An 11,814-nucleotide genomic window follows, 5' to 3' on the forward strand; every position below is an offset into this window, starting at 1 on the left:
TCCCACATAAAGCAGGAGCAAGGCCACCGCGAGGTTTTAGCCGGTAGGAATCCAGCATACCCTTGACAGTACCCAGAGCTCAAGGTATCCACGAGGATTTCCCCATGAAAGAGAGAAAAAAAAGGTGATCACGGTTCAAGAACTTCAGAAATGGACAAAATTCCCTTGAACACTACGATCTCGCTGCACTGGCATGTTATACAAGTAACGTTCGCTAATTATAAACTGCATTATACCTTGACACCGCGAGGTACGAGATTATGGAAATGAACAATAATGGTAACAGTAATGGTTACATGAGCAGTTGCAGATGAGGTCAATGTTTATGCGAATCAGAGCACACGTGTATCTCGTCTAATTAACAACGATTAAAACAACACGTCCGATCTTGCCAAGGAAAACACAATGCAATGGCGATTCAGCTATTTTTCTTCTCTCAATTTTTTCGCATGTCCATAGTGTAACACTAAAAAATAATATTAAAAGTATTGCGCTTACGTAATTACGTATATACTCGAATAAATAGCATCAATCGTTGGTTGCGATGGAGTAAGTAAAGTCACTCAGGTCGTCGACCTTGATAACGTATCCGAAAGTTATGAAAATCCGTGATATGCTCCGTGTTCTATCCAAGTATTCAAATTATCTTCGTACGTACAATTAAAAGAGACGCTCATAATCGAAGAAATTCGATTTCCTACTATTTCAGCTGGAATCTAATCGATCTTTTCGCACAACCATTCATTCGGATCGTTCTCTCACGCGTTGCGAAAGGGATCAATTAACATTGAACTACACGCCATGTTATGCTCGAATTAAAAGCAACCGCGTATTTCGATCACACGAATTTTCTCGACCAAGCACTATTTGATCGGAAAAAATCTTATCCCTATGTAGGCCATCGCGTCCACGCGTTCTCTGAATGGAACGAAGTCCATTTTTCACACCGATGATTTACAAACACAGCGATCGCAGGCTCGTGAAATTGTTTTCATTCGTCCTTATTAGGCATGCGTTCTCGCGCTCGTTAATTCCTCGACGCTCGAAAAATACTTCCGTTACAGTGATAAAAACGTGATTTTATGAATGAACTCGCCGCAGTTCCTCGTCCAGTGACCATCAAACGAGTCGTAAAAATTGTCGAACAAGACCCTCCGCACTCTTGACGATTATCATCTCGAGACGCCTTGAAATCTCAATTAAAAACACCTCGAAGCAACCCACGCACGCGTGGGCTCCGGAACAAATACTTGTACAAGAGTAAACAATCCGACAAGCCACTGTAGATAGAATACGGAGTTAGATATCGTAAATAGGACTCATCTGAATCGATATCTCCAGGCGCGAGGGCACACTCGTTCCAAGAAAATGTAATCCGGACGCGGTTCCAGTCTAAAAACCGATACGGCTATTTACAGCACCGACGATCCACTCACTCGTGTCACAGACGGATCCCAGATGACCGCTCGTCAGACGCGGGAACTGGATCGAGCTCTTTCATAGATCGCTAGATGGTCCCTCTTCTCTTGTGTCATTCGAAACTCGTCCTGGAAGATCCGTCGCGATAATTTACCACCGGACGACTTCTCGTGTCACACGGAACAGTCGAAGTGACGGTCCCGTTGGCCAACGCGAGTGACGGACGCGACGCTGCGCGCAGATCCCGCGCGTGAATCAGTTCGAAGTAAGCGCACGGACGGGAATGGAGACCGGTGGCGCGAGCGATCACAGAAAATCACGGCCGCGACGAGGCGTTCCTCGCCAGTCGCCCTTCTGGACGCGCTACTCCCACCGTGCGCCACAGTCGTGCACCCTGCGAAACCTGCTCTGCTTTCGCGCGGTATCGCACTGCTTTTTTCGACGGCGAATCGCGATGCCCGCCTCAAACGATTGTCCCCAGCATTTCACCCTTGCCAGCTGCGTGGACTGAACGCCGCGCGTAATTCCAGCCGACGAACCTCTCCGTTCCATCACTCGCGTGGCGGTTCTACTCGAGCTGGTCTCCAAGTTTACGCAGTTTTAAATAGAGTCGGTGTTCTGTCTCAATATTTTGCCGCAACGCAAACAGCGTCACGTTTCTCTTCGTTTGCTTAGGCGAAGGCTACAACTACTTTGTAGCGACGAGACGCGGCGCGTGTACCGTATTTTATAACTTGGATTCCCGGTTCGAACGGAGCCGCGAGGGAAGCCGCGTTGTAACGCGTTTCGAAACTCGAATGGAAGGTTTCGTTCGCGAGGTGCGTGGCTTGCGACGTGCAGCGTTGAATTTTGAATTATGAACATGGAAACTCTGGTACCTGAGGAACTTGTAAGGAGTTCGGAAGGTCGCAAGTTTCATAGATCGAAGGGAATAGCCAGGGTCAAGGACAGGTTACGAGGACACGGGTTGAAAGTAACTAGGGAGGATAATATTTAGGGTATATAACTGTTCAAGATGAATCGATATTTACAAAGGGTAATGGTCATAACTCGCGAAGTAGCGCGCTGGCTGGCATTCGATATTGGAGGCGTAGCGTATTCTCATTTCTATGGGGGCAAAGAACACCGCGTTCGCTCTTTCGAGGAATAGTTCGTATCTACACTAGCTACGTGAAACGTACTAAAGAAATTGCTTAGCACTCCCGCTTCAGAAGTGAGAAAACCAACGCTCGTTTGAACGAAGATAACGGTATTTTGCGAAGGTATCGAAATACTCGTCGATATGCTGACAAAAATGTATTGCGTTGACCGAATCTTATTTGAATAAAGTCGTTGTAATTAGGAGTGATTAGGAATTAAGGTGGCAACGATTAAATGTGATTTATTTCTTTGGAGAAGAATCGTTCGCAGCTGCATAAGATCACGCGTCACTGCTTATAGATTGTAACGTCGCAGACCCTGCAAAAAAGATTGAGACATGCTAATTTTTACCCCGATATCCGGCGTGCTCTATTGTTCACAGCCAACTATGTGCATCATATATGTATAATGACACGAGGTTCAGACAGGAAATTCTGAATATGTTAATAACGATTATTATTTAAGCAACGTCTGTTTATTTCGTTTTTGATTTGTTTACAGCTTGCGATCGATCGATACGTTTATAAATCGTGCTACACCAATCTAAACTCCGTAACACATTTCGCTGACATTTGACACAAGTAGGAAAACAATATTAATATATAAACGATTTATAAATGCATGGAGCGTACATAAAACGCGCGTAACATTCGTGGAAGGAAAAAGTTCCTTGTCTCTATAGTTTCTTGCTGGAATACAAAAAAAAAGGAGCAGAAAAATATCGGTTTGTTTCAGCTCGCAACTTTTATACGCGTAACATTTCGAAGGAAGTGATTGACAATAGCACTTAAAACCGCACTATGGCGGCACCGTCTAAGAACTATGTTTCGATGTTAATTAATTCTTGATCACCGCGATACGCGAAATTATTATTATGATGCGTTTTGTCCCCTGGCTTCGACGTGTGTTCAACGAAAAAAAAAAAACTGGAAAATCATTTCGATCACCTCTGCGATACGTCACCAGCCGTAATGATAGTAATTAAGATGGACGCAGCGCCCGTTCGTCATATTTTCCCATCGATCAACAGCAAAAAATGCAATAAATCGTTAATTACCCTTCTCCATTGAAACCATTCGACTGTGGCGGATCGTGGCACCCGGTGAATCTGTACAAAGCTTCGCATGTGCATCTGATTATTGTTATTACAGTTTTTATTCAACTGTCGTAAACGAGAACGTAAACTTTTGATCTGTCACGTTTCCGTCATTGAAATCGGGTCGTTTATGAATGTTACGGCACGAAACGAAAGGTTAAAGTTCAAACCGAACAAACGTGTGTGATTATGGCTCATCGACTCCCCCTACATGAAGGCACGATGACGTATGCGAATAATTGTTCCGTCCTGATGGCTGTGACACGTCATTCCCCGTTTTGCACCCCGCCAAATTGGACACCCGTTACGTAAGAATCGCCAGTGTTGTTTTACAACATTAGGATCGGCCCGTGGGAAATTAATGAGACACGCGCGTAGACGCGCGTCGTCTCGCGGAACAAAAGCAACGACCACAGCCTTGGCAAAGCGATGAAAAGTTTTGCATTTTTTAATTTACATTCACGGATACACTCGGATGAATCTTAGATAACGATCTTGACGATAACGAAAATATATGTCCCCGCTTTGGAGGAAGGATAATCGAGTCTTTAAATTTCGGAATCCACCTCACGCATAATCAAAGTCAACGCGCTGCCAAATCTCACATATCATGTATTCATTTTCGTATTTAACAATTCTGTGCAACACGACGCAGTATTAGCTCGAGTCGATTGTCAACATTTTACGTATCTTGTAGTTTTATTATATTTTGTTTTATTTTTTGTATCATCAGTGGAATTAATCGCGTTGAGCGGAACACGCGAGCAGTTGCCGAACGGGCGAGATTCTCGTTCGCCTCGATCGTTTCAACGTGTAAGTGATTTAATTGTCCTTGTCAGCGATTAAGTCAATTAAATGGCCACGTGCAAATTACGCGACCATTACAACTAAGTGTGCGATAAAAATATATATTATTAGACACTTTACGTGCGATCGTACAGAGTTTAACGATACATACAGATACGTACGTGGAATGCGATACGCGTATTCGTCTGATGTGTGGATTCCTCCTTACACGGGTCGCTGTTTCATACAATCATCGTTAAATTCTGTGTCCTGGTCGCGATATTCAAGGCTCGCCTCGAACCGGTTGCGTTTCTGTCCAAGGTTTGTCAGGCAGCGTATGGATCGTGTTATTGTGAAGATATAAAAAAAAAAGTGTCTATAAATGCATACCGCGTTTTTGTTTCAAGCACTAACGCGCCCGCTCAGAGTCATTAAATTAATACATTTCTCTAATTTTTTGCTAATTCACATTGATGAAATTAGTATGTACAACTATCGGCGCGAATTACGTAAATTTGGTCTCAAGAATGTATAAGAGAAAAAAAAGGTGGAGCCGTCGACGCGATGCTTATTCGAAAAGCATTTATCGCACTTTGCTCTCGAGACGATGCGAATCGGTGCACTTCGATCGACAATGGCTCGAACCTCGCGTTCACACGCCCGTAATCCAGTTATCACGGTGCAGATGATATCTGCTGAAAAAATAGGATTTTCCACGATTGATAACGTGGAACGTGGCTAATAGTTTCTATCGTTCGACGAGAACTAGTCCGTTACAACAGCTGGAACAGGATCACCTTCGTCGAGTGAAAAAAAGAATTGGTATTGAACGATTTCGTACAACGCTGTCAATTAATCATTATAGACGGCCGTCTAATCATTTTTATCCTGCGAACGCTCTCTACGTCGTTGGCTTGCAAAACGTCTGTATCGTTGTATGTGATCAACCTTTATCTGGAGCTTTATCATGAAAGCAAACACGGCGTATCGGTAAGGTTAGAAAAATGTGCGAACCGCGGATACTAATTCCGTCCATTTAATGTTAATCAATCAAATTCAGCAGTGTGTCGGATGTTTATACGAATATAATTGAAATTGCCGCAGATTGTGCGTGTTATTGAGCTCGAGCCAAGCAATATATTCATGCAAATTCCCTATTAGCATGAATGATGAATTGTAAACGATGGAAATAAGTGGATGAACTTCCACCGTAATTCTATTACAATCGACCTAATTGTATAAATTAATTTGTCCGCTCGTACATTCAATTTCGTCCGAGCGACTCACAGGTGTATCGTTTAACCGTTTCGAGACCCCAAGAGCACGGATGGTCCTCCTCGGATCCTCTGTTGGCGTTCGAAATAACAGATCGCCACTATCGAATCTAAAAATCGTTTCGCGACTCATCTCGTCCCTTCTCTAACGAGAGATTTGACCGGAAGATGCGAACGAGAACCAAGCGCAAACGCGTTTGCGATCTCGAGCGCTCTTTCAAACTCTGTTCGACCACCGCGCGTGGAGAACGCACGCGAGGACAGTTCGCGGACGGGCCTCGAAGGTCCTCCAACCGCGCGCGTTCTGCCTCCGCATTATTATTTCCACTTCGTGGCAGTAAAACGCGAATCTCTACGACACGAGCGAAGTCGCGTATCACGCGTGCCCCGCGTTCAACGTTCCCTGATCGTTCACGAGCGGAATGAAGATCGGAGTTTCCTGGTAGCCCGTGCGTTCGCCAAACAGTTTTCAAGTCGTTCGTTTGAGACGTGCAGCCGCAGGTTACGCGGCGATCATACGAGCCTCGCGAGCTGCACGCGAGCTACACGTGGGATAGTCGAAGAGGAGTTACACGGCAGATGACGGAAGTCGTCGTAAATTAAGCGGTTCTCCCAGGAATAGAAATTCGCTCCGTTGGAGAACCGACGAGAGGCGGACATCGATGAACGCGTGACACATTTACACGTTCCATGTTTTAAATCGTAAACCACGCGCTGATGGGCAGGGGGAGGAGGAGGAAATGGACGCGAACATGGTTTTATAGTATTTTACGTAATCGCCTGCTTGTAATGGAACGAGACAATTGTTTTCCTTATTTTTAGACGCTCGTGGTATCGTTCGAGAGACAAAGATGCTCGTTGTAACTCGTTTCTTCGAACGGCGGCCTAGATTGTTGTATCTTTCGATGCACGCGTCGGTGCGAGTTATCGTGCACCGCGGACAGAAGTATTATTCGCTTGCACTCCTAGCGACGGGTCGTTAGTTGCAGTTGGGGTACTTTCGTTTCGATATTGTTGCAACTGTACTAATCGACGTTAATTATCCTTTATGGAAAATAACGTAGAGAAGTCAACGGCTGTCACAATTGCACCATAATTATTATTTTAGTACCTGGAACACTGAGTGTTCGTTTGGTCCTTTAAAAAATATTGTACGCATAATAATAATACTTTTTTTTAGACTTTTTCATATTGCTCTTCAGACGAGGTTCTGCAATTTGCCTTTCTGATGGATCACTTCATAAAAACAAAGTGTTACAATTTTTTTAATTGATCTTTACAATCATCGAATAAGTTCTCCAAGAGTAAGGTCGTTGTCAGATGAAATTCTCGACCTCGAAACTTGTAATAATGTTAGCTCATGGCTTTGACATTTGCGAATATTTATAGACACGCTTGTCGAAGATGCGATCAGACGCTTGACAAGATGGAATCTCGGGAAAAGCCCCTCTGGAAAAAATCCTTAGCGCCGCTCTCGAGCTCGATGAACGTACAAATACATAACACGTTCCATCTAAACGATGTGCATTACTCGATTAGAAAAATTCACTTGGAGCTTCCTCGTTTGAAGGACATATGATAAATGCAGTCAATTAATTCCTGATATCATATCGACTCCCCTTCCAGGCGTCATTCTTTCGTTCCATCGATGTGTCGTTGAATAATGGCGATAAGCTGCTTTTATGTCTTACGCGTCGACGCTTCTGTTCGATTTCCTCTATTTCGACATCGAGCGCGGCGAGATCCCCATCCCTCGAGGCGAGCTACGCTTTCGATAACACGAAAATCGAACAGCGTTTCAGTCTTCGTCCGTCGATACAAGAGAGATCGATGGGACCTGTCGTAAGGAGACGATACGAGTTTGAATAGAAACATTTTTAAAAATGAATCTCGCAATTAATTGCTTAACTTCGCGATGCAATTATTACGCAGCTGAATGCCGCGCATCCGTGACGTACATCGTGGTTCAATCGAGTTAATTATCGGGAAAAAGAAACGACAGAAGAGACTAGGAAAACGTGTATTTTGTTTTTTTTTCTGACGTAGCGAGTACCTTGAACGTTTCTTCTCGAGTGGTGTCGCGACCCTAAACCCGCACCCGCCATTGACATCAATGCCTACGCGATCGACGATAGACGTCCGTGTCTTCATTGCGAAATCTTCGTAAGTAACGCAAGATCATCCCTTCGTGTGATATTTAAGTGAATTTTATTCGAACGTAGGAGGAGTCGACGCGTTCGTTTTAATAGAAGACGCTGTAACTTGGCTTCTTGAACTGCGAGACGTAACGCTGGGAACGTCACAGTAAATAAAGCTGATGAGCAAATAACACTTTTAAGTGCGTATCGTACGTAGGAATCAGTGCAAGGTAGAGAAACCGCCGATGTTTATGTCGTGGGCAGAGATGACGACGCAGATGTAACTAGCCTGAAACTAAACAAGTTTTAGTGTACTTGGCATTAACACTACGCATCAAACACACTTAGTGTGGACATAATAACTCCATAAAATCTCGACATTCTTATCGACCGTCATTTTTTTTACCATGATAATATAGGAATACGTTTTGCAATGTAAAGTAACTCACTGCTTTATATATAACTTCTTATAGAAAAAAATTATTCACTGTTGATACGTATACGTATACAAGATAGACGTTACTGAAACGGTTTAGTAGGCTATAAAGGCAAGAGTTAAATTTGAATTTCTAATTTAACTCTCTATTTTTCGAGTTTTTTTTTTTTATTGTCCAATTAGCAGCGAGAATAAAATTATAGTGGAGATGCGGATGCGCTGTTCAAAAAAATTAATGTCTGTGGAATGAAGAAACGCGAGTGTGACATTAAGATTTTATTTAACAGAAATGCGAAGGATCAGTCTCTATTGTTCGATTGGTAGATAAAGCATATTGAAGTATTGGAGGGAGTACTTGTTCATTTTCAAGAGCAGCCCAATGTGCGTCCTCGTCTGCTGTTTTTTCGTCCTCCGTCGGTGGAGGCCAGACGGCATTCCCAAGTCGTTGTATAATTTTTTTCCACTAAACATTCGCGTTAAAAACACTTTAGATTGCACGATGAAAATATCAGAATGCGTTAAGCGATTAAAAATACAATTTTGGTTTCGGTTGAATTCATTTGCGAATGTGAAAAATAAATTTGCGAGGAACGCAAATTTGCATCGGAGCGCAAAATGATAAACGAAGGAATGGTAATTACTTTTTAAAATATTTTATCGTTGCACTAGAATTTTCTTTGACATTTCAGTCTAATCGCGATTCTACATCTTAATATATGTTAATTACAAGGAAGCAATTGTCTGGAATAGAACAAGCTTTCGAGGACTTTCGCGCATGGGTGTAAAAGCAGAAGTTTCGCTCTTTGAAACGAGCTCAAATACAGCATTTCACGATGTCTTTTCGTGAAGTTACATTAACTCACAGATGGACATTTTCTTAGTAAAAATCGAACGATTCTTTAATTATTTCGAAACTGTGTGCTTTGGTATCTGAGGGGTGATGGAAGTAATTATATTTGCACAAAATTATTATGTAAGGTTATTAATAGAGCATCAATCAGCATCTGTACGCATATGACAACAGAGTGCTTAATTTAAGCATTATCTGAAAAAAGAATAGCGTAAAAACGACATTTGAATTTCAAAATACATGCATCAGCTAATGGATCAATAAGAAATGCTAATAAGAATTAATCTCAAAATAAAAAAATGCTTGTAAATTTTAGGAATGAATAATGTGAACATAATAAAATATGTTTTTGAGAGATCTCGTACGTGCACAAGAATGTTCAAAGTCTCAAACTGTAATGATCATGATTCAATTCATGAATTCATGAAAATTCTATCTGCGTGTTTGCTCGCGCAGATTTGCTCGCGTATCAGTTACAAATTTTCCAGCAAACAATTATATTAAAAAGCTGACAAAACACGCGAAGCAGATGCCAATTTATGACTACGCGTACCGGATATTGAGCCTACACGAAAAAATTGTAGGACGGAACGCCCATCATCCACTTCCTCAATAGATAAGCCAGCTTCGAAGACTTTTGGTAACAGGAAGTTACGCTTTCTCTGTCGGTAAGTAATATTCCCAGCACTGATTCGAAGGATGCAATACCACTTGTAAATTGCATGTGAAATTATGCAGTCGTATGCTCACATTTCGAAGTGCTGTTAATTAAGTTATTGAGAAATTGTTTTAGGGGACAGGAAGAAATCCCATAGAATATCTGACAATCAGATATTATGCAAAATACCTGGATTTCTTTGAAGAACACGTATCGAAGCAGCGTAGAACAGGAATATAGAAGATTTAGTACCGTTGGATTGGAGATACATCTTTTGGCTGTTACTTGGAATGTGGATGCTGACAAATTTTATGAAAATATAGATTTAACACCGTTGGATCAAAGATACATCTTTTGGCTGTTATTTGGAATGAGGATGTTGAAATCAATTTTACAGTCGACTGAGGGATTAAAAACTGGGAGGCTGCGAAAGGAGGAACAGTCATCAGCTTCTCAGCTTGAAGAAAGAGCTTCAAGAAATGATTGTGGCAGATATTATACATTAATATCGTCAAATTACATAAGTTTTAGTTATAAGATGCAATGTAGATTACTTTATAACAATAATTTATAACAATTAGACTGTAGGATTATTCTGTACATTATTTATACCCAATTATATATATTTCCATTTGTAAATTATCAAAAGGATACAATAAACGTTCAACCATTCTTAATTAATTGTTTAATCAATTAATAACCTGTCTAACAATCCTAGATAGACCAATCCCAGTCCTTAAACGAGAAAAACTCGTAAATATCTACACTGCACCCAGAAGTTTAAATTTCCCGCTCTTTTTTCGGATACCTCCTCGCATATCATATTCTCCTGATACAAAGTCCGAAAATCGGATTCTCGATTGAGAAATCACTGTAAGCTGGCAATTCCTGGAAAATGACGTCACTTCCAAGAATCGCCGAAATTCCAGGAATTCTCGATGACGTCATTTCCAAGAAATGGCAAAACTCGGATACCTCCTATGACGTCATGTTCTCCTGATACATTGCCGATTTTTCGAACAAGATCTCGAAAATCTGACTTTGTATCAGGAGAACATAAGTAGTGAGGAGGTATGCGTGCCACTTCCAGGAAAATGACGTCACTTCCAAGAATCGCCGAAATTCCAGGAATTCTTGATGACGTCATTTCCAAGAAGTGGCAAAAGTCGGATACCTCCTATGACGTCATGTTCTCCTGATACATTGCCGATTTTTCAAACAAAATCTTGAAAATCTGACTTTGTATCAGGAGAATATAAGTAGTGAGGAGGTATGCGTGCCACTTCCAGGAAAATGACGTCACTTCCAAGAATCGCCGAAATTCCTGGAATTCTCGATGACGTCATTTCCAAGAAGTGGCAAAACTCGGATACCTCCTATGACGTCATGTTCTCCTGATACATTGCCGATTTTTCAAACAAAATCTTGAAAATCTGACTTTGTATCAGGAGAATATAAGTAGTGAGGAGGTATGCGTGCCACTTCTAGGAAAATGACGTCACTTCCAAGAATCGCCGAAATTCCAGGAATTCTCGATGACGTCATTTCCAAGAAGTGGCAAAAGTCGGATACCTCCTATGACGTCATGTTCTCCTGATACATTGCCGATTTTTCGAACAAAATCTTGAAAATCTGACTTTGTATCAGGAGAACATAAGTAGTGAGGAGGTATGCGTGCCACTTCTAGGAAAATGACGTCACTTCCAAGAATCGCCGAAATTCCAGGAATTCTCGATGACGTCATTTCCAAGAAGTGGCAAAACTCGGATACCTCCTATGACGTCATGTTCTCCTGATACATTGCCGATTTTTCGAACAAAATCTCGAAAATCTGACTTTGTATCAGGAGAATATAAGTAGTGAGGAGGTATGCGTGCCACTTCTAGGAAAATGACGTCACTTCCAGGAAACGCCGAAATTCCTGGAATTCTCGATGACGTCATTTCCAAGAAGTGGCAAAACTCGGATACCTCCTATGACGTCATGTTCTCCTGATACATTGCCGATTTTTCGAACA

The sequence above is a fragment of the Xylocopa sonorina genome, chromosome 9 (assembly GCF_050948175.1).
Source record: "Xylocopa sonorina isolate GNS202 chromosome 9, iyXylSono1_principal, whole genome shotgun sequence".
Lineage (NCBI taxonomy): Eukaryota > Metazoa > Arthropoda > Insecta > Hymenoptera > Apidae > Xylocopa > Xylocopa sonorina.